Below are 25,628 nucleotides of genomic sequence, written 5' to 3'. Positions count from 1 at the left end.
ATATTTGCAAACAATATGACCAATAAGGGGTTAATAGCCAAAATATATAAATAGTTCTTATAACTCAACATCAAACATGTATATTACCATATGTAAAATAGATGACCAGTGCAAGTTGATGCATGAAGCAGGGCACTCCAATTTGGTGCTCTGGGACAATCCAGAGGGATGGGGTGGGAGGGAGATGGGAGGGGGGGTCTCAGGATGAGGGGGACACATGTGCACCCATGGCTGATTCATGTCAATGTGTGGCAAAAACCACAACAATATTGTAAAGCAATTATCTCCCAATTAAAACAAATAAAAATTTTTTAAAAATGAGCAGAAAACCTGAATAGACATTTTTCAAAAAACAAAATGCAGATGGCCAACAGGCACAGGAAAAGATGCTCAACATTGCTAATTATAAGATAAATGAAAATCAAAACCACAGTCAGACATCACTTCACACCTGTTAGAATGTCTATTATCAAAAAGAGTACAAATAACAAATGTTAGTGAGGATGTAGAAAAAAAGGACCCCTTGTGCCACTTGTTGGGAATGCAAATTGGTGAGCCATCTTGGAAAAGAATATGGAGATTTCTCAAAAAACTAAAAATAAAACTACTATACGACCCAGCAATTTCACACCTAGGTATCTATAAACAACAACAACAACAAGAACTAATTAAAAAATACACATGTACTCCAATGTTCATAGCAGTATTACTTATAATTGTCAAGATATGTAAGCAACCTAAGTGTCCATCAACAGATGATAAAGATGATACACACACGCACACGCACAATGGAATACTACTCAGTCATCAAAAGAATGAAATTTTGCTGTTTGCAACAACATGGGTGGACTTGGAGGGTATTATGCTAAAGTGAAGTAAGACAAAGATGAACACTGTATGATATCACTTACATGTGGAATCTAAAAAATATGACAAACTAATGAATATTTAAAAGGGGGGCAGTGGATAGGAATTCCCTGGTGGCTCAGTGGATGGGAATCCTACTGCCAATGCAGGGGACACAGGTTTGATCCCTGGTCTGGGAAGCTTCTACACGCCATGAAGCAACTAAGCTTGTGCCCCACAACTACTGAGCCCAAACTCTAGAGCCTAGGAGTCACAACTACTGAGCCTGTGTGCCACAGTTGCTGAAGCCTGAGTGTCCTTGAGCCCACAGGCTGCAACCACTGAGCCCACATAATGAAATTACTTAAGTTCATGCTTCTAGATCCTGTGCTCCACAATAAGAGAAGCCACTGCAAGTCCATGCATTGCAATGAAGAGTAGCCTCTGCTCGCTTCAACTAGACAAAGCCTGCCCAAAATAATGAAGACACAGCACTGCCAAAAGTAAATTATTCAAAAGAAGGGAGCAGGTTCACAGATATAGAGAACAAACTAGTGATTACCAGTGAAGAGAGGGAAGAGGGTGGGGAAAGATAGGAGTATGGGGTTAAGAAGTACAAATTATTATATATAAAATGGTCTATAAGAAAATATTGCATGATACAGGGAATGTCAATATTTTATAGTAACTACAAATGTAGTGTAACATTTAAAAATTGTGAATCACTGTATTGTACACCTGTAACATTAACATTGTACATTAACTACACTTTAATTTTAAAAATGTGAATGAATATAAGCCAAGGCTAAGATACCAATATTTTCACAGGGGGCAAAGAGCTTCACTAATGCCCTGTGTAAGTTAATGCCAGAATTTTACAATGCATAAGTCTATATTTATCATTTCTTATATTGTTGTTTTTGTTTAGTCACTAAGTCATATCCAACTCATTTGCAACCTGGTAGACTGTAGCCCACCAGTCTCCTCTCTCCATGGGATTTCTCAGACAGGAATACTGGAGTGGGTTGCCATTTCTTTCTCCAGGGGATCTTCCTGACCCAGGGATTGAACCCACATCTCCTGCATTGGCTGTCGAATTCTTTACCACTGAGCCACCAGGGAAGCCTATATATATACATATATATATATATATATATATATATGCCTATATATATATATGTATATAGATATAGATAGATATAGATATATACACACACACTGGAATATAATTGTTCCAGTGTATGTGTGTGTGTGTATATATATATATATATATTCATTTTAAGTATTCTTTTGATTTGTTTTTAATCTCAGAAATAAATGTTCACCTCCCAAAATTTGATCAGGATTTCTTTTTCCGTTCTTAGTAAAATTGGGAGTACAGTTGATTTACTATAGTGTTGTGTTAGTTTCAAGCATATGGCAAAGTGACTCTGTCTTGTAGGTATCTATTATTTTTCAGATTCTTTCCTCATATAGGTTATTGCAGATTATTGACTAGAGTTCCTTGTTCTACATAGTTCATTTCAGTTGCTCAGTTGTGTCTGACTCTTTGCCACCCCATGGACTACAGCACACCGGGCCTCCCTGTCCATCACCAACTCCCGGAGTTTACTCAAACTCACGTCCATTGAGTTGGTAATGCCATCCAACCATCTCATCCTCTGCCATCCCCTTCTCCTGCCTTCAATCTTTCCCAGCATCAGAGTCTTTTCTTTTCTTTTTTTTTAATAAATTTATTTATTTTAGTTGGGGGCTAATTACTTTACAATATTGTAGTGGTTTTTGCCAGAGTCTTTTCAAATGAGTCAGTTCTTCCCATCAGGTGGTCAAAGTATTGGAGTTTCAGCTTCAACATCAGTCCTTCCAATGAATATTCAGGACTGATTTCCTTTAGGATGGACTAGTTGGATCTCCTTGCAGTCCAAGGGACTCTCAAGAGTCTTCCCCAACACCACAGTTCAAAGGCATCAATTCTTTGGTGCTCAGCTTTCTTAATACTCCAACACTCGCATCCATACATGACACTGGAAAAACCATAGACTTGACTAGATGGACCTCTGTTGGCAAAGTAATGTCTCTTCTTTTTAATATGCTGTCTAGGTTGGTCATAACTTTTCTTCCAAGGAGCAAGTGTTTTAATTTCATGGCTGCAGTCACCATCTGCACAGTAGGTCTACATAGTAGGTCTGTGTTAATTATTTTATATATAGTGGTATATGTACGTTAATTCCAAACTCCTAATTTATCCCCCACCCTACCTTTCATCTTTGGTAAACATAAAACTGTTTTCTAAGTTTGTGATCAGGAATTTGAAGGTGAGGTGTCTAAACAAAAAGAGAAAGTATATAAAGTTATGTTTATATTTCTCATAAGACAGCTTTTATCTGCATAGCTTAAAAAAAAGGTATTTGTTTCTGATCAGCCTTAGACCTTTTAACCAAAGATAGATATTGCATTTCTCAGTTTATGGTAGGGAAAAAAAGCAGTATTTTCAGCCAATTGTCTTTAATTGCTTTCAAATGAAATTACATTAAATTTTATTTTATATACATATATAACAGGTGGATCAAATACATCAAATATTTTTTTTTGTTAAAATCATGTGAATTCTTAGCTAAAACAATGATATTTTTAAGTGACAAATGTCATGTAGTAGTCAATTTACTGAGCCTATTTCAATTAGATAAAGTGCTATTTACTGGATCCTACTGAGTTTGCTGGGGCTTCCCTGTTGGTTCAACAGCAAAGAAGCCACTGCAATGCAGGAGACACACATTCAATCCCTGGGTCAGGAAGATCCCCTGGAGAAGGAAATTGCAACCCACTCCAGTATTCTTGCAAAGAAAATCCCCTGGATAGAAGAGCCTGGTGGGCTACAGTTCATGGAGTCTTAAGAGTCGGGCATGACTTAGTGACTAAACCACCACCACCACTGAGTTCATTGAGCATGAAAATTTATGTTTAAATACTTGCAGAGTTTATATTCCTAAACCAGGAACTTTCAAAGTTGAAAGTTACCAAACTTTTTGCAACGAAGATTTAGGGCATTCTGACAAATAACAGTCCCTAGAAAATATAGTTACATATTTTATTTTCGAACAACATAAAACCTTCAGATCACTGTACAGTTACCAGTTCCTTCACAAGGAATGGTTTCTGCAGGAAGCTTGCCTCTGCAATAGAATTTCTGAAAACCCTGTTTTGAAGTCTACAGAAGACTCTAAAGATAAAGCTTGGCTTTTTCAATACAGACAGGTAATTTTACTGCTTAGGTGCAATGTTTTTAAGAGGAAAGGAAATTATTTAGTGATCTTGATATAGAAACATATGAATGTAGTCACCAAGAGCAATAAAAAGTATCAATAGTAAGTGAAGTAATGTAAAAACTGAGGTAGAGACACTAGTTCTGAAAGATATCATCAGCAATAGAGCTAATGTATTAAAGTTGTGTGGCTATTCCTGGCATTTGGGAATTAGGGTGAAGATAATAAACTGTAATTAGAAGAGGCATTTTGTTTTAAGGATAGCATTTTCCAAATTTCTTATTTTAATAAATGTCTTTTCTTCCTTGGGGGGAACAAAACTTCTTTGAAAATTAAGGTTTTGTACCATGCTCATAGGGAAATACACAATTTACTAGAACAAAGACAAAATATGTTTCTAACAGAAATACAACATATATTTTTTGAGCTGTTTTTGTTTAACTGGGTGCTCATACCATTAAAAATTATAGCAGTTTCTTATATTACTATGAAAATTTGCAAGTGAGGTCTAAGATTATAATAATAAGTAAAGATTTTGCAGGTTTTGTCTCTCAAAAAATTAAAACATGATTTTAGAGAAGAGATATCAAAAATATACAGAAGAGTTAGGAGACATGGGTTTTTAGGTACTTCCCTTCATTCGAAACTGATTTACTATTTGATCTTCTGCAAATAACTGTATTTTTAGAGCAGAGTGTTTTTCATCTTAAATGGGAATACTTAAAAAAAAAAAGAATTGTTTCAAGGGCTGCTGTTGTAGAAATTAAATTAAAAGTTAAAGTGATTCTAAATGTTTACTTGTATTTTATTGCATATTTTTTACATATTTCTTGCAATCAAGTTGTACGTTTAAAAATAATATCTCTGGAATATCTTTTCCTATTATTCCATCAGACCAATACTTCCATCAAACATTTGGCAATTCTGCTCCCCCCAAATTATCTGGTAAACATATTTCCAGATTTTGGTTTGTCTCCTACATTACTTATAAATTAATCTAAAATTACCAGTTAATCATATCAAACCTTTACTTAAAATGTTTGCATGATTCCTTCTTTCACCAAATAAATTGTTAACTGCTTATCCTAGCAGTCAGAGGTTCCAATATTTGATTCCAACTTCTACTTCAGTTAGTGCATCTCATTTTTGTCAATGCCAAGGTGTGAAAAGAAACTAGTACTGAGGTCACTCACACTGGAGTGAGTAAGTAGGCTTCTTGCCCACAAGCGGTGCTAACCAATCGAACCTTGAGGCTTCCTTGAAGCATAATGGTATCAACATCTCTACGTGCTTGAAACACAGGGAGGACCTCCTCCTAAATTCAGTGGGACTATATATCAATCTTTTGGGGCTTTGTAATGTCCCTGCTCAGACCTTCCATCCAAGCTGGGTTCTACTAGAATGTCCTTTGGATTCTCCCAGTATCAAGAAACATAAGGGAAGGAAATATGAAAAGTTACATCTTCATAAATCATTTCCAAAACATCCCATTTGGAATTAAGCTTCTCTCTCAAATATTTTATTACCACTTTGTATTATAAAACTTACTACAGTATTGTTTCACATTCTGAATATACAGTGACTTGTGTGTCGCTTTTATTGTGTGTGTGTGTGTGTTCGTCACTTAATTGTGTCCGAATCTTTGTGACCCTATGAACTGTGGCTCACCAGGCTCCTCTGTCCATGGGATTCTCCAGGCAAGAATACTGGAGTGGATTGACATCTCCTTCTCCAGGGGATAATCCTGACCCAGGGATTGAACCCGGATCTCCTGCATTGCAGGCAGATTCTTTACCATTTGAGCTATAGTGAAGTCCACAATTTTCTCATTTATTAAGAGAAATCTAAAGCAGGGCTCATGTTCTATTCATTCTTTGACTTCACACAGTGCCTGGAACTGTGCTGCTTTATGACAGACAGAGTGTATATTTTGTTCAGTTGCTTGAAAGGCAGGTTAAACATGCTTATACACATAATTGCTATGTAGAATCTGAGGCCAAATTAAGTTTTATACATTTATAGAAATGTCTAACTTGGCTCTTATTTATTTTCCAGTTAAGTTTAAAAGTTTCACAATAATGAAAATTGTTATATTTTTTATGAATTCTTACTGGAAGCAAGAGTTATTTATTTACACATATAAGCAATTTTTAGCTGTTGAACATTTTCTTCTATTAAACTTTGAATTTATTTCTGCTACAGACACTCTGAACTTCTTGAATGCTAATTATTTATATACCTCTTGTGTCTTAAATTCATATCCTTCATGTCCAAATTTTCCAGTGCTACTGCTTATCAGAGTTTTTGACACCTGGTCAATGCAATCAAATAGTGGAATAAATGGAGGATGACTTGTATACGATTAAGACATTTTAATTTTTTTAAAGAAAGAGAATAGTGAATTAAGGAGATAAAAGTTATCCCTAAAAATATCTAAATCTGTTTATGATTGCCCCATTGATGCCATTTTCTCAGAAAAAAGCATGAAATAATTTTAAATGAGTCACCTTTCAAATTATTTAAAACAATTAAATATGCATATTTCTAAAATATCTAACAGTCAAGTGAAAACAATCAATGTTCCTAAATTGTTCAGTTTACATTACCACAGATTGACATGGGCACTTATTGGAAAGTAGAACAATGTATGGCTCTTAATACTATTAATATGTTTCATTAATAGGGTATTCATTTCAATCAAAATTATTAAGGTATTCATAACTATTATCATCAATCAGCTAATGTAGCAGCTAACCTGAAATGAATTTGCTTGTCTCTACTTTGTTATTCTTTGCAGCCAAAGATGGAGAAGCTCTATACAGTCAGCAAAAAAAAGACCAGGAGCGGACTGTGGCTCAGATCATGAACTCCTTATTGCCAAATTCAGACTTAAATTGAAGAAAGGAGGGAAAACCACTAGACCATTCAGGTATGACCTAAATCAAATCCCTTATAATTATACAGTGGAAGTGACAAATAGACTTAAGGGACTAGATCTGATAGGCAGAGTGCCTGATGAACTATGGACAGAGGTTGGTGACACTGTACGGGAGACAGGGATCAAGATCATCCCCATGGAAAAGAAATGCAAAAAAGCAAAATGGCTGTCTGAGGAGGCCTTACAAATAGCTGGGAAAAGAAGAGAAGCAAAAAGCAAAGGAGAAAAGGAAAGATATTCCCATTTGAATGCAGAGTTCCAAAGAATAGCAAGGAGAGATAAGAAAGCCTTCCTCAGCAATCAATGCAAAGAAATAGAGGAAAACAACAGAATGGGAAAGACTAGAGATCTCCTCAAGAAAATTAGAGATAACAAGGGAATATTTCATGCAAAGATGGGCTCGAAAAAAGACGGAAATGGTATGGACCTAACAGAAGCAGAAGATATTAAGAAGAGGTGGCAAGAATACACAGAAGAACTGTACAAAAAAGATCTTCACAACCCAGAGAATCATGATGGTGTGATCACTCACCTAGAGCCAGACATCCTGGAATGTGAAATCCAGTGAGCCATAGAAAGCATCACTATGAACAAAGCTAGTGGAGGTGATGGAATTCCAGTTGAGCTATTTCAAATACTAAAAGATGATGCTGTGATAGTGCTGCACTCAATATGCCAGCAAATCTGGAAAACTCAGCAGTGGCCACAGGATTGGAAAAGGTCAGTTTTCATTCCAATCCCAAAGAAACGCAATACTAAAGAATGCTCAAACTACCACACAATTGCACTCATCTCACAAGCTAGTAAGATAATGCTCAAAATTCTCCAAGCCAGGCTTCAGCGATACATGAACCGTGAACTTCCAGATGTTCAAGCTGGTTTTAGAAAAGGCAGAGGAACCAGAGATCAAATTGCCAACATCCACTGGATCATCGAAAAAGCAAGAGAGTTCCAGAAAAACATCTACTTCTGCTTTATTGACTATGCCAAAGCCTTTGACTGTGTGGATCACAATAAACTGTGGAAAATTCTGAAAGAGATGGGAATACCAGACCATCTGACCTGTCTCTTGAGAAACCTGTATGCAGGTCAGGAAGCAACAGTTAGAACTGGACATGGAACAACAGACTGCTTCCAAATAGGAAAAGGAGTACGTCAAGGCTGTATACTGTCACCCTGCTTATTTAACTTATATGCAGAGTACATCATGAGAAACGCTGGGCTGGAAGAAACACAAACTGAAATCAAGATTGCCGGGAGAAATATCAATAACCTCAGATATGCAGATGACCCCACCCTTATGGCAGAAAGTGAAGAAGAACTAAAGAGCCTCTTGATGAAATTTAAAGAGGAGAGTGAAAAAGTTGGCTTAAAGCTCAACATTCAGAAAACTAAGTTCATGGCATCTGGTCCCGTCACTTCATGGGAAATAGATGGAGAAACAGTGGAAACAGTGTCAGACTTTATTTTTTTGGGCTCCAAAAACACTGTTGATGGTGATTGCAGCCATGAAATTAAAAGATGATTACTCCTTGGAAGGAAGGTTATGACCAACCTAGATAGCATTTAAAAAGCCGAGATATTACTTTGCCAACAAAGGTCCATCTAGTCAAGGCTATGGTTTTTCCAGTAGTCATGTATGGATGTGAGAGTTGGACGGTGAAGAAAGCTGAGCACTGAAGAACTGATGCTTTTGAACTGTGGGGTTGGAGAAGACTCTTGCGAGTCCCTTGCACGGCAACAAGATCCAACCAGTCCATCCTAAAGGAGATCAGTCCTGGGTGTTCATTGGAAGGACTGATGTTGAAGCTGAAACTCCAATACTTTGGCCACCTCATACAAAGAGTTGACTCATTGGAAAAGACCCTAATGCTAGGAAGGATTGGGGGCAGGAGGAGAAGGGGACGACAGAGGATGAGATGGCTGTAAGGTATCACCAACTCAATGGATACAGGTTTGGGTAGCCTCTGGGAGTTGGTGATGGACAGGGAGGCCTGGCGTGCTGCCATTCATGGGGTTGCAAAGAGTCGGACACGACTGAGTGACTGAACTGAACTGAACTTTGTTACTAGAAGCTAGAAAAACACAGCCATCTTAAATATTACTATTATTAAAACTCTTACTGGTAATATCAGCAGGGAGAGTGTAAAGAAGCCAGAGGACTCAGATAACACACTTCAAGAGGAAGTGCTCCTTAGATCATGTAGGCATGTAGACAGATATTAAGCCAAGCTGCTTCTATGGTTCATAGCAAAATCTGGTTACTTGTGAGTTTGACATGATGCATTGATAATGCATTCGTAAAGATAATTGAGAACAATATAGGTTATGTGATGTGAGTCACTCAGTCGTGTCCAGCTCTTTGTGAACCCATGGACTGTAACCTGCCAGGCTCCTCTGTCCGTGAATTCTCCAGTCCAGAATACTAGAGTAAGTAGCCTTTCCCTTCTCCAAGAGATCTTCCCAACCCAGGTATCAAATCCAGGTCTTACTCATTGCAGGAGGATTCTTCACCTCTGAGCCACCAAGGAAGCCAATATAGGGTGTATCAATTACCTATTGCTGCATAACAAACCACCCCAAAGCTCAGTGGATTAAAATAAAATTATTTAACTTGCTGTGATTTTATAGGTCAGAAATTTGGATTGAATTTAGCTGAGCAAGTCTTCTGCTGATAATCTCTGTCTTGGTTTACTCACAAGACAGTCACTTAGTCTGTTGGTCTCAGGGATCTTAGCAGGACTGCTTTTCTCTATGCTGCATCAGTCCCACCTTCCACTAGTTGAGGCTTCCTCAAACGGAGTTGAGGGAATGACAAAGGCTTACTCCCAATGCAAAAATGATAGTCTCAATGGCAAAGCAAGTTACATATTTAAGCCAGAGTCAGTGTTAGAAAGGGTTATATTGCTGCATGGACATAGGGAGATGTAATCCTTTAGCCATTACTATAACAAGTGATATGTGAACATTTGAGATAGTATCTTTTGAAAAAATTATTTATACTACATTACAGAATATTTTTCAGAAGTGAAATTTTAAGAAAAGCATTTATATGCAATTTGTAAAATTGTATTCTGCAGATATCTTTAGCAAAAGTATCTTTATACAAGGCAGAGTCATTGAATCACATCACAATTTAATCACAATCTTTTGGCATTTATTGCAGAAGACAGTAAAGATAAGATACACATATTCATAAATAATTGTTTCAAAGATTAATGCATCAACTTCAGTTAAATTTTGTCAAACTTTAAAAAAAGATTATTTAAGAAATTATTTCAATAATATGTTTCAATTAATTTTTCTTTGGGGATATAGCAAGTTATCAAAATGTTAGGTTACAAATTAAATATCTGAAATCAGATATCTGAAATTTGATTAAAAACTGATGTTTTAGCAGTTTCAAAGTATTCCTCAGGTAAGCTTGGCAGATAAAATACAGGATGTACAATTAAATTTGAATTTCAGATAGAAAATGAATATTTAATTATATTTCCCCAACACTATAATATTAACTAGGCATCCTATATTTTGCTAAATCTGGTTAAGCCTTAGATCAAGGCATTAGTTTTATTAATAAAAGGATTTATTTCATCCTCCTTTAAAGAGATGATGTGAAAGTGAAAAGTCACTCAGTCGTGTCTGATTCTTTGCGACCCCAGAATACTGGAGTGCGTAGCCTCTTCCTTCTCCAGGGAATCTTCCCAACCCAAAGATCAAACCCAGGTCTCATGCATTGCAGGCGGATTCTTTCCCAGCTGAGCTACCAGAGATCCCAAGAGATGATGTAATGAAAAGTTATTATTTAGATGTACTTGATAAGGGAAACTTGGCCATGAGAAAATCAGATATCCTTTTGTGTTTCAGAAGTCCATTAATAGTACTTGACGGAGCATGAGACCACAAGACAGACGTGTATGTAAATGAGATTCTTTTTGGATAGTATATTTTTCTAAGCAGGGCTGGTTGTTCATACAACAAATGATTTTATTCATAACTGGGGGTAAATATCTCATATCCACTGATAATGTTTTACATATATGGTTATGAAAAATTATCCAGAAAATTTGTAGCATTGTCTCATTTTAAAATTCACATTTACTTGAGATATTTTAAAGTCTTTAATAATCAATTCACATAGCTAGGAAATAAATAGAATGTTTGAAGTTAAAGTAGTATCACTAACTATGATTTTTTTTTTTGGAATATAGAAACTTCCTATAGTAGATGAATGACCAAAGGAGAGAAGGAAGAAAATAAAGAATTAAGTCTATTTCATCAATCAGATTGTAGCTGGAAAGCAATACATATTTAAAATACTAATCCCAAAATATCTCTCCCTCTCTCTTTCCACCCTGTATATACATATGCTAGAATACACAAACATGTATCACCTGTATATTATTAAATACTAGGTTGCTGCTAAGTCGCTTCAGTCGTGTCCGACTCTGTGCGACCCCATAGACGGCAGCCCATCAGGCTCCGCCGTCCCTGGGATTCTCCAGGCAAGAATACTGGAGTGGGTTGCCATTTCCTTCTCCAGTGCATGAAAGGGAAAAGTGAAAGTGAAGTCGCTCAGTCATGTCTGACTCTTAGCGTCAGGTTAGCATAACACAAAGTAAATAATTCCTTAAGATGAGTAGCAACAAGGAAATCTTTATCTAGGTATATTGATGATTATTTTTATAGTACAGGGAAGAGTTATATTTAAATAATAAGTTATATTAATCTACATAATTGACCTAAAATACCCTCATTATTAAAGCAAGATAACGTGCAGTGCACTTTTCCTTAGGCCTATTTCACAGATTCAGAAAAATGTTTCTTAATGAGTTTGAAATATATTATAGACTCCTTGACTAAAATAACATGTTTTGAAATATATATTAGTTCAGACTACCGTGACAAAATATAGACTGTGTGCCTTAAATAATGGAAATTTACTTTCTTATGATTCTTTCAACTGAAAATCTAAGATCAGAGTGTCAACATGGTCAAATTTTGGTACAAGCTCTCTTCTTGGTTTGCAGGTGGCTAACTTTTTTTGTGCCCTCAGAGAGAATAAGTTCTCACAACAATCTCTACCCTCATTTCTTTACTTGTAAAGGCACTGATCCCATCAGACCAGGGTTTCTGACCCTCATGACCTCATCTAACCCTAATTACCTCCTCAAAGCCCCATCTCTAAATACTATCACATTGGGGATTAGGGCTTCAAGCTAAGAATTTTGGAGAAACATAAACATTCAGTCCATAATAAAATGCTACATCCTGTAGAATTCCATTTTATTTAAAAAATGAATACATCTTCATTTATTTCATTCATACTTTTAAGATCTCTTAAGCATTCTATGTATATAATACTTGGCACAATAAATGCTGGATTTACTTTGTTACATTAGATTTTTGACTTTGAATTTTATCCTCAAAAGAAAGGAAAAAATAAATGGTGGTAGAATTTATGATGGCTAGAATTGTAGGCTTGTTCCTGAAGTGAACCACCTCAGTGGAGAGAAAGCAATTCTTTTCACAAAACCTCAAGAAAAACAGTTGAGATACTGTTTAAAGTAGGCCATGTGTCTGAATTTGAACAAATCTGTTTGTCCATAGACAATTGTGCAGTGATTATTGAGGACTAAGTCATATATCTACTCTTAATACAAAAAGATGAAGTACCTAATTTCCACATAAAACAAATGGGGGACAACTACTGAGTTACTGAAAGAAAGCAATAATTGAATGGTTAGAACAGAGATCTCTCACATATAGGGTGATACCAAATGTTTATTTAATCATCTTAAATTTCCCAAATTTTATAAAATTATTGAATTCTTTATATTTTACCTCAACAAAAGAAAAAAATCTCATTATATAATATTTCATGTTGATTTTTTAAACTTTGATTTCCAGTAATTCTTTTCTTTTTTATATATTTACTGTGAAAATGGGAAAGTCAGTAGGCAAAATAAAAATGTGAAGTATTTAAAATTGTCAGAAAACAGGGGAAAAAAGAATCCTTTCTATGTCATTTGATTCATAGCATTGCAGTAACATGTCAAAAAGCAAAACAAAGCTACTCGTGTAGGTATTTTTTTTTTTCAACAATATAAAGAGGGTATTTATTTATCTGGATGCTTTAAGACTTAAGTAGAAAATACTTGGTATCTTGCAAAATTAATATGGTTATTTTTAGCATTTGGAACTGTAAATAAAAGTTTTTAAATCTTGTTTCTACTAGAAAATGGTATCAATTTAATAAAGACACACATCCTTTTATATATCAGATTCTTACCTGGAAATGAACTGGTTCTACTTACTAATCCCAGTGGCAGGATTAGAAATTCTTTACAAACCTGACACTAGCAGGAATTGAGGTAGTAAAGGATTAAGTACTGTGGCTGGATGTTCACTTCACTGGTAAGGTTATATATTATATGTCCTGCTAAAGAATTTGGTATTCCTGTATGAAATGATGTGACAGTAAAGATTTTACTCATAGGAGTAATTTTGAGTATTAGGAAATAAATCACTTGATGGTTGTATTGAGAATTGAAGAGTTGGAAAGCATTGATAAATGGACATAAAGAACAATTTGAATACAGTTGCAATATCCAAGTATGAAATCTCAGGGACATAATTTTAAACAGTATGGAAAGAAATGGAGCTAAGGGAGGCAGAGTTGATAGTTAATTTAGTTGTTGATGTGTGTTGATGATTGATTAGAAAAGAAATAAGGCATGATATTTTACAAGGATCTTATTTGAGTAACTCTACAAAATGATGGTGCCATTTATTGCAGCAGGCAATTAAAGAAAATGTTTACATCTGGGAGAGAGACTGATGGAACTGTTTTTGTTTTGTTCAGCATGTTAATTGTGAGATGTCCATGATCATCCTATTGGAATTGGTAAGTTTTAATATGATATTTCAATTTGGAATCCAGGTATGAGATTTAGACAAATTTGTGTGTTATCAGCATATAGCTTATAGTCAACTGATTACACAGGATGAGAAGGGAAGACCAACACGGTCAGACTTTGAGAAATGCTAGTAGTTATGGAATGGAATAGTAAAGAAAATAACTAAGAATATTGAGGAAAAAGTATCCAGAGGAAGATTTTTCATAGAAATCAAGGGAGGAAAGAGCTTCACAGTAAAGGGAATCATGATTATAATCTATTCCTACTAAAAACAAATCAATCAAAATCCTTAAAATGATCTACTTTAGCAAAAAAGTTACTTGTTGCTCTCATAGCGTGGGCATTTTTAACACAGGTGGAATGATTTGATCAACCTAGTCAAAATTATTTTAGATTGTATGGAGAGAGTGAAAAACCACTTTTGCAAAAGTTTTTAAGGTCAATGAATGAGGTAGGGTGATAACTAAAAGGTAATGAAGGATAAAAGAATAAAGTTTTGAAGATGAATGAAATGTGCATGATGCGGTGCTCAATTGAAATCCCAAACATTAGTTATGCTTGGAAAGAACTTAAAGAGCAACTGGATGAGGATATTGATTCAAAGTGAAGGGAACGGTCTTTCTCAAAGGAAAGCAGGGTGTCTGCTTTGATATCCAAACTGCGTCAGTAACAAAAATACAGGAAAAATGGCATGATTCATGGCAGTGGCAGCTTTCTGTGGCCATGGAGCAACCAGAGCTAGAAGGACCTTGGGAAGTATATGGCAACTTTGGGGAACAGTGAGAAGGCAATCCAGGCTTCAGAGAACAGTGCAGCCAAGGTATCAGGAGACAGCGGGAAAGAAGTAGAAGCTTCAGAGGACAGAGATCAAGAGGTGGCAACAAAAGTAACAGATTCTAAAACAAAAGCCAGAAACAGAGTTTTAATAATGAATTTGGACAGTAATTTGAAGCAGAGGATTTATGTGGCAACAAAAGAACTATGTTCAGCAACATGGAACTGCACATTATTCTTCATACAAAGTTAAAAGCACATTGTATTTCCTTCCTGACTACTAGCCCAGTCCCCCTCCCTTTGAGAGAGACAAGCTTCATCTAAATTATTTCACCTGATTGATGACTGTCATTTATAACTTTATTGCTACTTCTGTCTCAGGTGTTCCTTTGGAAAAGGTATATGGATTCATTACATATTCTAATATATTGTCTATTGATTATAAAATAAAGTCAAGCATGTATCCACTGATACTTTTTAAGTTGACTGTCTTTATACTTAGAAATGGCTCTTAATAGTAGGCTTCCCTGTTGACTCAGATGGTAAATAATCGGCCTGCAGTGCAGGAGATCTGTGTTCGATCCCTTGGTCTAGAAGATCCCCTGGAGAAGGAAATGGCAACCCACCTCAATATTCTTGCCTGGAGAATTCCAAGGACAGAGGAGCCTGGCAGGCTATAGTCCATGGGGTCGCCAAGAGTCAGACATGACTGAGTGCCTATCACTCACACTCAGAGAAGAGTTGAGAAAGGGGGTAATTAATGTACTAAATTCCTTGGAGAGAAGGAAGATTAGACACAAATCTTTGGTTACTGAATATATTGGGTTTTTTTAGGGGATGCCATTTTATTATACTTAGGAACAAAGATGAAAAAAATCAACAAATCTGTACATGTAAAGATTGTAAATCAGAAAATTTAAGCATGATATAAAAGGTGATTAAATAAGTTTGTCTTAGGTTTAAATCTAAAGGAAACAGACATTGAATTGAGCTTGGGGTACACACCTTTGTAACAAAGTTATCAACAAACTTGTGGCAGAGTGAAAGGGAAGCTGGCTTATGCAGAGGGAGGGACTGAACTGCAATGAATTTGCACCAAAAGCCTCAGTGGGTGCAACTAGAAACTCCAGGACTCACATGGTCCTTCAAAGTCGACATGAATGGAGGCAGGGGCTGCACTATGGAGCAAGGTATTAGACAAAGGCCACCCCAGGGAGAGAGAATAAGCTTGGGTAAGACAGTTTCCCTTCAGAAGAAAATTTCTGGAGGGGGATCCAGTAATAAGCCATTAGCAGGCAATATTGCTGGTAGCCGAGGGAATGTGTCTTGTAGTGGAATGGAGTTCTATGTGGCATATAAACTCACTACAGGGATTTAAAATTATTCTAAAATTTTTGGGGCAAGATAGCCATTGACTACCTGAGTTCATTTTTCTCTAGGGCTCATTAAAATGAAGAGAAAAAAACAATGTCATTAAGAACTGAAACCCATTCCCACTACTATCAAGAAAGAAACAGAAATACACTTGGTGACTCAGACATAAATGTTTGTGGATTCTGGATGGCTCAAAAGGCAACGTGTAGACCTTTAAAAAATGAATAGCATCCTGGTGTATGTCAGCTTTTAACATAATCTTGCCAGAGTTTCCTTTTTCTTTTGTAAGGATAAGAACAAAGCTATCATATCACAGATAAATTTTCAAGCCACAAGAAGAGAAAATAATATAGGGTGCCTCAATGGGCAAGGAAAAAAGCTGGAAATGGAAGATTTTAGAGAGCATCCTATGAGACCTAAATTAGATTAAATCAAGAGACTGAGTAAAATAAATTAAAGAGGTGCAAGTTATTCTTCTAAAGGCAAGAAAGGTGAACATTTTAATGCATTTGTTCAAAAAGCATGAAAAATATAAAATAATTTTTGAAGTAGCTTTCAATTCAAGAAACTGAGGGGAAACTCAGAGTAAACATTTTATGCTTCAACAAAGAACTAATAAAGATAAAACTTGAAATAAAACAGAATAAAATTAAAAGATACTTGACAAATTATTTAACAAAATATTTAACAACAAAAATACAGACATTTCTAGGTAATGTGATTACACAATAAAAAATGTTAAAAAAAGATGAAATCTCATTACAGTTTCAAAGATGATAAAGTATTTTAAAAAGATTTTTATGGGGAAATTTTTTTAGACATGATGGAATAACTGAGACTGGATTTATTTCCCACTTTAAATAAACAAAAATGTCCAAAGTATATGAAACATATTTTTCCCACTGGATGACAGACATCTCAGGACAGTAATCCTTCAAAGAAGGAAAAATAATAAGATGATTCCTAAGACTGCCCCAGCTCTATTCTTAGAGAAAATTTCCATGGAGAAATTCAGGGTCAGGCCTTGCTCATCTCCTTGAATTGAGGAGACACAGTACAGAATTCAGGAAGATCAGGGTTGCTAAAATTCATCAGGCAGAATTCCAGAGAGGAGAGAGATACACAGAGAGGGAGTACCTAAGACCTTCATAGAATTTTCCTCATGACTTCATCTGAATCAATGCTCAGACACACTCATGAGGAATAATCTCATGACTGGAAAAAGACTCCTGGATATAAACAGGCAGAACAACCACTGATAATCACACAGAGCTGAAAATAGTTCATGTTCTGAACAACCAGAGTAGGAAGTTGTTCAAATACATGGGACATCAAGTAGATTCCTCAGTAGTGGGTCCAAATTAACCATGGATTAAAGGCTGTTTTGGGCTCATCCAACACAGCATAAGGAGAATCAAAAGTATCTAATTGTTTCCAAGTACCTAAACTGAATCCTAGAACAAAATCCAAAGATATTTCAGAGAACACAAAAATTCTTAGACCATTACCTAAAATTTGCAATGTCTGATATTCTATTAAAACAAAAAATTACCTGGCATGTAAAGAAGCATGAGGATATGAATCTTAATGAGAAAAAAACAATCAACAGAAACAGATCCATAAATAACATGCAGAATAGAATTATTTAATAGTAGTACTAATAAAACAAGAATAACGATATAGACAGTTTTCAAATAGTCTTTGTAAAACACAATTATTCCCCCACATTAAATCCTGTGGAAAACCTGGCAAACAATGCACAAGTACAGTATGGCTGAAATTAGTTTTACTTTCAAGTTCAGTTGACTGAAATGTCTAGCAAATACTATTAGCTATAATACTTAGTCATTTAAAGTCACAGAGCTTTATATTGAGTACTTCCTAATGTAATTTAAGTGTGTGGAAGTAAATAATAGTATTACACAAGGTCTCTTATCATTCTGATAATATTTAAAGATGACAGAGTGCCTGATGAACTATGGACAGAAGTTCGTGACACTGTACAGGAGACAGGGATCAAGACCATCTCCATGGAAAAGAAGTGCAAAAAAGCAAAATGGCTGTCTGAGGAGGCCTTACAGATAGCTGGGAAAAGAAGAGAAGCAAAAAGCAAAGGAGAAAAGGAAAGATATTCCCATCTGAATGCACAGTTCCAAAGAATAGCAAGGAGAGATAAGAAAGACTTCCTCAGGGATCAATGCAAAGAAATAGAGGAAAACAACAGATTGGGAAAGACTAGAGACCTCTTCAAGAAAATTAGAGATACCGAGGGAAAATTTCATGCAAAGATGGGCTCAATAAAGGATGGAAATTGTATGGACCTAACAGAAGCAGAAGATATTAAGAAGAGATGGCAAGAATACACAGAAGAACTGTGCAAAAAAGATCTTCATGACCCAGATAATCACGATGGTGTGATCACTCACCCGGAGCCAGACATCCTGGAACGTGAAGTCAAGTGGGCCTTAGAAAGCATCACTATGAACAAAGCTAGTGGAAGTGATGGAATACCAGTTGAGTTATTTCAAATCCTGATAGATGGTGCTGTGAAAGTGCTGCACTCGATATGTCAGTAAATCTGGAAAACTCAGCAGTGGCCAGAGGACTGGAAAAGGTCAGTTTTCATCCCAATCCCAAACAAAGGCAATGCCAAACAATGCTCAAACTACCGCACAATTGCACTCATCTCACACGCTAGTAAAGTAATGCTCAAAACTCTCCAAGCCAGGCTTCAGCAATACATGAACTATGAACTTCCAGATGTTCAAGCTGGTTTTAGAAAAGGCAGAGGAACCAGAGATCAAATTGCCAACATCCACTGGATAATTGAAAAAGCAAGAGAGTTCCAGAAAAACATCTACTTCTGCTTTATTGACTATGCCAAAGCCTTTGACTGAGTGGATCACAATAAACTGTGGAAAATTCTGAAAGAGATGGGAATACCAGACCATCTGACCTGTCTCTTGAGAAACCTGTATGCAGGTCAGGAAGCAACAGTTAGAACTGGACATGGAACAACAGACTGGTTCCAAATAGGAAAAGGAGTACGTCAAGGCTGTATATTGTCACCCTGCTTATTTAACTTATATACAGAGTACATCATGAGAAACGCTGGGCTGGAAGAAACACAAGCTGGAATCAAGATTGCCGGGAGAAATATCAATAACCTCAGATATGCAGATGACCCCACCCTTATGGCAGAAAGTGAAGAAGAACTAAAGAGCCTCTTGATGAAATTGAAAGAGGAGAGTGAAAAAGTTGGCTTAAAGCTCAACATTCAGAAAACTAAGATCATGGCATCCGGTCCCATCACTTCATGGGAAGTAGATGGGGAAACAGTAGAAACAGTGTCAGATTTTATATTTTTGGGCTCCAAAATCACTGCTGATGGTGATTGGAGCCATGAAATTAAAAGACGCTTACTCCTTGGAAGGAAGGTTATGGCCAACCTAGATAGCATATTTAAAAGCAGAGACAAAAAAAAAAAAAAAGCAGAGACATTGCTTTGCCAACAAAGATCTGTCTAGTCAAGGGTATAGTTTTTCCAGTGGTCATGTATGGATGTGAGAGTTGGACTGTGAAGCAAGCTGAGCGCAGCAGAATTGATGCTTTTGAACTGTGGTGTTGGAGAAGACTCTTGAGAGTCCCTTGGACTGCAAGGAGATCCAACCAGTCCATCCTAGAGGAGATCAGTCCTGGGTGTTCATTGGAAGGACTGATATTGAAGCTGAAACTCCAATACTCTGGCCACCCCATGCGAAGAATTGACTCATTGGGAAAGACCCTAATGCTAGGAAGGATTGGGGGCAGGAGGTGAAGGGGACGACAGAGGATGAGGTGGTTGGATGGCATCACTGACTTGATGGACATGGGTGTGGGTAAACTCTGGGAGTTGGTGATGGACAGGGAGGCCTGGCGTGCTGGGATTCATGGGGTCACAAAGAGTCACACACGACTGAGCCACTGAACTGAACTGATTCTTTTTGTCATTATTTTGGAGGTAGGCAGTACAAAGAGAAAGAAACCCAATTGTTTTGTTACACGTTAACCATGGTATCTGACTATAAAAAAATTACTGAAATAGTATCTACCTTAACATCTGTCTACTTTTGTTACTTTTTAGACAATTAAAACTCCTTGCTGCTCCTGCTAAGTCGCTTCAGTCGTGTCCGACTCTGTGCAACCCCATAGATGGCAGCCCACCAGGCTCCCCCGTCCCTGGGATTCTCCAGGTAATAACACTTGAGTGGGTTGTCATTTCCTTCTCCAATGCATGAAAGTGAAAAGTGAAAGTGAAGTCGCTTAGTTGTGTCCAACTCTTAGCGATCCCATGGACTGCAGCCTACCAGGCTCCTCCGTCCATGGGATTTTCCAGGCAAGAGTTCTGGAGTGGGGTGCCATCGCCTTCTCCATAGTTCTATCCAAAATATTTTCTCCTAGTTGCCTGCTTCCCAGGTAGCTCAGGGTGGTAAAGAACCCACCTGCCAATGCAGTAGACATAAAACACCTGGGTTTGATCCTTGCATTGGGAAGATCACCTGGAGTAGAGCATGGCAACCCACTCCAATATTCTTGCCTGGAGAATCCCATGGACAGAGGAACCTGGCAGGCTACAGCCCATAGGATCACAAAGAGTCAGACACAACTGAAGTGCCTGAGCACAGCACACACACACACATACATATATATACTTATATATATAACAGGTAGGATTTATTTCCTTTTTAATCTGCTCCTTTTCTCCCCAAATTCACAATTATGATTGTGGTATTGTTGTTTAGTCACTAAGCCTTTTTCAACTCTTTTGCTATCCCCTGGACCGCAGCACACCAGGCTTCTCTGTCCTTCGCTATCTCCTGGAGTTTGCTCAAACACATGTTCATTGAGTTGGTGATGCTATCCAACCATCTCATCCTCTTTTGATTGTAGTGTGAGCGACATTTCATCTTGATATGTCTTCAAAAAAAAGTATAAACTCTTTCTTTCTCCAGTAACAAATGTTATCATGGTTATTTCAGTGCTCTGACTGTGCGAGGGGTCTGTTCTTCTTGTGTGGTTACTACTTTAAGCGAGGTAAAAATTGTGGAATATTGGCTGTGTGCTGTGTAGGCCAGAGGGAAACAATTACCATTTTGACTACAGCCATGTTCTAACACTTTCTAAGTATCTACAACTTCTTTCCTCTTGTTAAAACAAATAACAGAAAGTCAAAATTATATACACTTTCAGAGTTTACAAAGTAGTTTACATGTATCACATCATGTGTCATGCAAAGTATTGTAAATTCAGAAAAATGGAGCAAACACTCTACATTTTCAAACTATGAATTATATACATAACTTGCACAAAACAACAAAATGAAAACATTCTATGGGTGACATCTTGTCTCATAGTGAAAACCCATGAGATACTGTATGAAGCTTTCATAATGGAAGGAAAAGTCACTATATAACTGGGAAAGTAAAATCATGGCCATCATGACCATAGCTCAGAGCTGATGAGAGGGAATTTCTGTAAGTTCATTGGATGTACCTCATTTCTACCAGTTTCTAATCTAGCTCTGCAATCAAGTGCCAGGCACTGCCCTCATTCATAATACTTGCATCCTAGTTGAGCCTGGCTTTTCTCCCTAAATGCAAGTTTACATCTTTAGTTATTTTAAATATTTTATTGTAATACTTCTGATGTTTCTGATCATATTCCTGATTTCATTTTAATTGAGTTTCAGGACAGATCTGGTAGATCTGGTCTGATATATATAAGGGTTCAAATCTGAACTCTAACTGCTGCTAGTATTCTCAACCTAGGACTCTTCATTATGAATTGTTCTGTTGGCCAAAGGCATACTTGCTAATGAAATATGTGTATTTGTGGGCATATTTAAGTTTCTGTTTCTATTGTTTAACTGGAATGTGTTTATACATATCTTTTATGAAGATATTATTTTTAAAATCTCCACATACCTTATAACTACCCTACCACATCTGTACCAAATGCACAGTCATTATGCATTTGTTTTATTCTATTTTGCATAATTGTGAGTTTGCATATGCATTTCCTCTGCCAGGTCTTGAATACTAGGAAGTGTGTTAATATGAAAATTCCATTGCCATCGACATAAAATGCTTAATAGGTATATTGAAAAAAGATTATCATAAAATGTGACCTACCTATTCTTGCTTTTTATATTGTTTTTATAAGGAAGATCAAATAACTATATCAACTTACATTTACTGATTGAAAGATGAAGGGATTTTGTGTGTGTGTGTGTGGTTATTAAAAACAATTTAAGTCCTGTGACAAGCACAGAAAGAAAAACAAAAGTTATCTCTGGCAAAATAGTTTCCCAAAGAAATTTATAGATTCTTAGTAAGAATTATTTTACATGTTGCAGGATAATTTCATTTCTGTGGTATTTTTCTTATAGAAAGAACTGTGCAATTTTTTAATTTTCCTTGACCTTTTGATTCTAAAAATACCAGTATTTCAGGTATCCTATGATGCTAGCATATACTAATTGAGTTAACAAATTAAGCAGAGACATGTTTATCAATTATTCTTCTAGAACTAATTTGATTCTCTTTAATGTTTTAAAATATGAAATTTGAGCAGAAAATGTTTTGGTGGAAAATTAATGTTCCTTTTCTTCCTGGGTTAGGGACTCCTAGCGCATTCAGAATTTTAAATGAAACTTGCAAATATTTATAGAATCAATCATTTTATCCTAAGAAAAAATAATCTTCCAAAGTAAATCATAGCTTGTATTTATTCATTGGGTATATCCAAGGATGTGGATTTGAGAGAGGATGTTAAAGCCTTTTCTTAAACAAGCCTTCACAATATAGTAAATTAGTTTCTGGAATCTCTGCGAAAAGCTGAATTAATTACCACTGGGATACACATTGGTGAATTAGTGTGAACTGCCATTCTGCTTTGTGTTTTTAATGACTTTCAAGCACAGAATTTATCTTTTATCAGGTTACATACAAATAAATCTATGTATTTTTTGAGAGAAATCTGAAAATAATTTCACATGCAAGTCTGTTAAATGTTTCTTCTATTACAAAGCATATTCACATTTATTTCAATCTAGAATAAACATAAATTACATTAATAAGGAGAAAGTTTGTGTAAAATGTATCTATGTTAATATTAATATATTGGCACTACATTACTTCTACCCCAATTTTTTTTTTATACACAATGAATGTTGGAATACTTACAGAAAAACTTTAGAGACAGAATTAGAATACTGGAAAATATGACAACTTTCTACATGTGTGACTTGCCAACATAAGAGAGATTTTCTAGTAATAGATAAACAGAAGGACTGTAATTGTTACTCATTTTTAGGTTTAGATAAAACAGCCACTATTACATAGCACAGACCTGTATTTTGAAGACTTTTAGAATCCATTTGCCAGTCATCTTCTCTCCCTGTATTATTTCAGACTGCAAGTCTAATTAAGGTTTGCCACACACATTTTAAATTTGTCATGTTTTTATGAACTTTGATTTGTATGGTGGGTATCGTCAGATAAGAGAAAACATTTAAAAAGCATAGCAAATCAATTCATACCCTCAAAAAATAAGTAAAAAATCATGAAAAAACCTCTTAGACTTAAAATTCATTGTCAAAGTAAGCATAAAATTGGATGATATATTTCAAAATATAAGGTTAAAAGCTGGAGAAGGAAGCTATGGGAAAATAAGTCACAGAGAGTAAATATAGGATGACTAACATCTAATTGTGGGTAGCCAAAAAAATATTTTAGACAAAGATTCTTAATGAAATATTAAATGTTTGAAGAATACATAGAGGAAAACTACTGTGGGTATCGTAAAGGAAAAAAAAAAAATCCAGCACATTTCAAGAGTGGATAGAAGATCCAAATTTTCATAAACAGTTCTCTAAAGCCTAATATAATAAATGTAAAAATGCCCCATATGTCTAGAAACATAATGGTGAATTTTCCTAACACTAAGAAGAAAGAGATGACCCAAGAATTCTTCAAAAGAAGAAAGAAACATCATCTACAAAACCTGGTTAACTGACATCTTTTTAAATATTATCTATATACTCAAGCATAATGAAAAATGAAGAACAGAGAGACTGTATTCAAGTACCAGTCTAATTCTCAAATAAAAGTTATTTGGCAGTGGTAGAAAGTAAACTGACTAAACTGCACATGAAGTCAGAGCCCTCTGTGGGATGGGTGTTGAGAGGCAGGTCATATGCTGAGGAAATTGAATCATCCTAGGCAAAAAGAATACAAAAACAAAAGTAAAAGTCAGTAAAATGTGATGCTGAGTTTTCATATTAGTAATTATGACTTGAAAGCCTATTTTAATGATAGATATGAGGACTGGAAGGGATTTTTTGGTGAACTCAATCACCCAAAAAATGTTGATAATTTTTAAGCAAATTAATTCAGAAATAGAGGTGATAGAAAACATTTGCAGTTGCTGAGATAAACAGCATAAGAAATAATTAGAAAGTTATTAAAGTGCTTACCTCTAAAAAATACAGAGTAAAGAATGGGAAAAAGGGAGGTCTCTTATTTTCCTTCATATTCTTGTAAACTGTGATTTTTTTTTTTTTACCATGTACACACATGGCTTTTATAATTAATTTATTCAGAGATATCTAACACTATTTACAAAATAGCAATATGCATATAGGATATAATAGTAAAACTAAAATAGGCAATATTCTTGTGCATGCATGTTTGTGTGTGCTTAAAATATCACGTTAAGATATGTGCATAAGATCAAAAAACCTCAGAATTTTCTGACTTCAAAATTAGTGTTTATTCCATTAAATAAAACAAACAGTGGCCTCAAAGCAACACAGCCGCTTGCCTTGCACAATTTCACTAGTCTTCACTGATATTATATGCTATGTGAGTAGGGGCCATTTGAGCATAGGACACAAACTCACACAAGGAAGGAAAGATCTAAAAAGCATCATGAACAGCAAAATTACATGCAAAGTTAGCTAATGTCATTGTTCTTTCTTTAGAGCCTGAAATATTTCTGATCAGGGCTATAAGAGGGGACAAGGGTGGGATGAACTGGGAAAGTAGCATTGACGTATATATATATATATACACACACACATACTACCATGTGTAAAATAGCTGGTGGGAAGCTGCTACATAGCACAGGGAGCTCAGCTCTGTGCTCTCTACTGACCTAGAAGGGTGGGAGGCAATATGTGCTGTGCTTAGTGGCTCAGTCCTGTCTGATTCTTTGTGACCCCATGGACTGCAGCTGGCCAGGCTTCTCTGTCCATGGGGATTCTCCAGGCAAGAATACTGGAGCGGGTTGCCCTCCTCTAGGGGATCTTCCCAACCCAGGGATCGAACCCAGGTCTCCCACATTGCAGGTGGATTCCTTACCGCCTGAGCCACCAGAGAAGCCCATTAATTACATATAGTTGACTCACATTGTTGCACAACAGAAATTAATACAACATTGTAAAGCAATTATATTCTAAAAAAAAAAAAAAGA

At 36.0% G+C, this 25,628-nt stretch overlaps 1 long non-coding RNA gene across 1 annotated transcript in view; it reads left to right on the top strand.

Moving 5' to 3' along the window:
* Positions 1 to 23,974, top strand: part of LOC145539260 (uncharacterized) — a 199,175-nt gene extending 175,201 nt beyond the window's left edge. Inside the window, exons 4-5 of the long non-coding RNA XR_014077676.1 lie at positions 6,907 to 7,038; positions 20,239 to 23,974. This is a non-coding gene — a long non-coding RNA (uncharacterized LOC145539260). The remainder of the gene's footprint in view (positions 1 to 6,906; positions 7,039 to 20,238) is intronic.
* The last annotated feature ends 1,654 nt before the right edge of the window (positions 23,975 to 25,628 follow it).

This window comes from Giraffa tippelskirchi, chromosome 2, assembly GCF_054371585.1.
Source record: "Giraffa tippelskirchi isolate mGirTip1 chromosome 2, T2T-mGirTip1v1.2.pri, whole genome shotgun sequence".
NCBI classification, from domain to species: domain Eukaryota; kingdom Metazoa; phylum Chordata; class Mammalia; order Artiodactyla; family Giraffidae; genus Giraffa; species Giraffa tippelskirchi.
The sequence above is the reverse complement of the archived record's forward strand: the minus strand, read 5'-3'. Positions and strand labels throughout refer to the sequence as shown.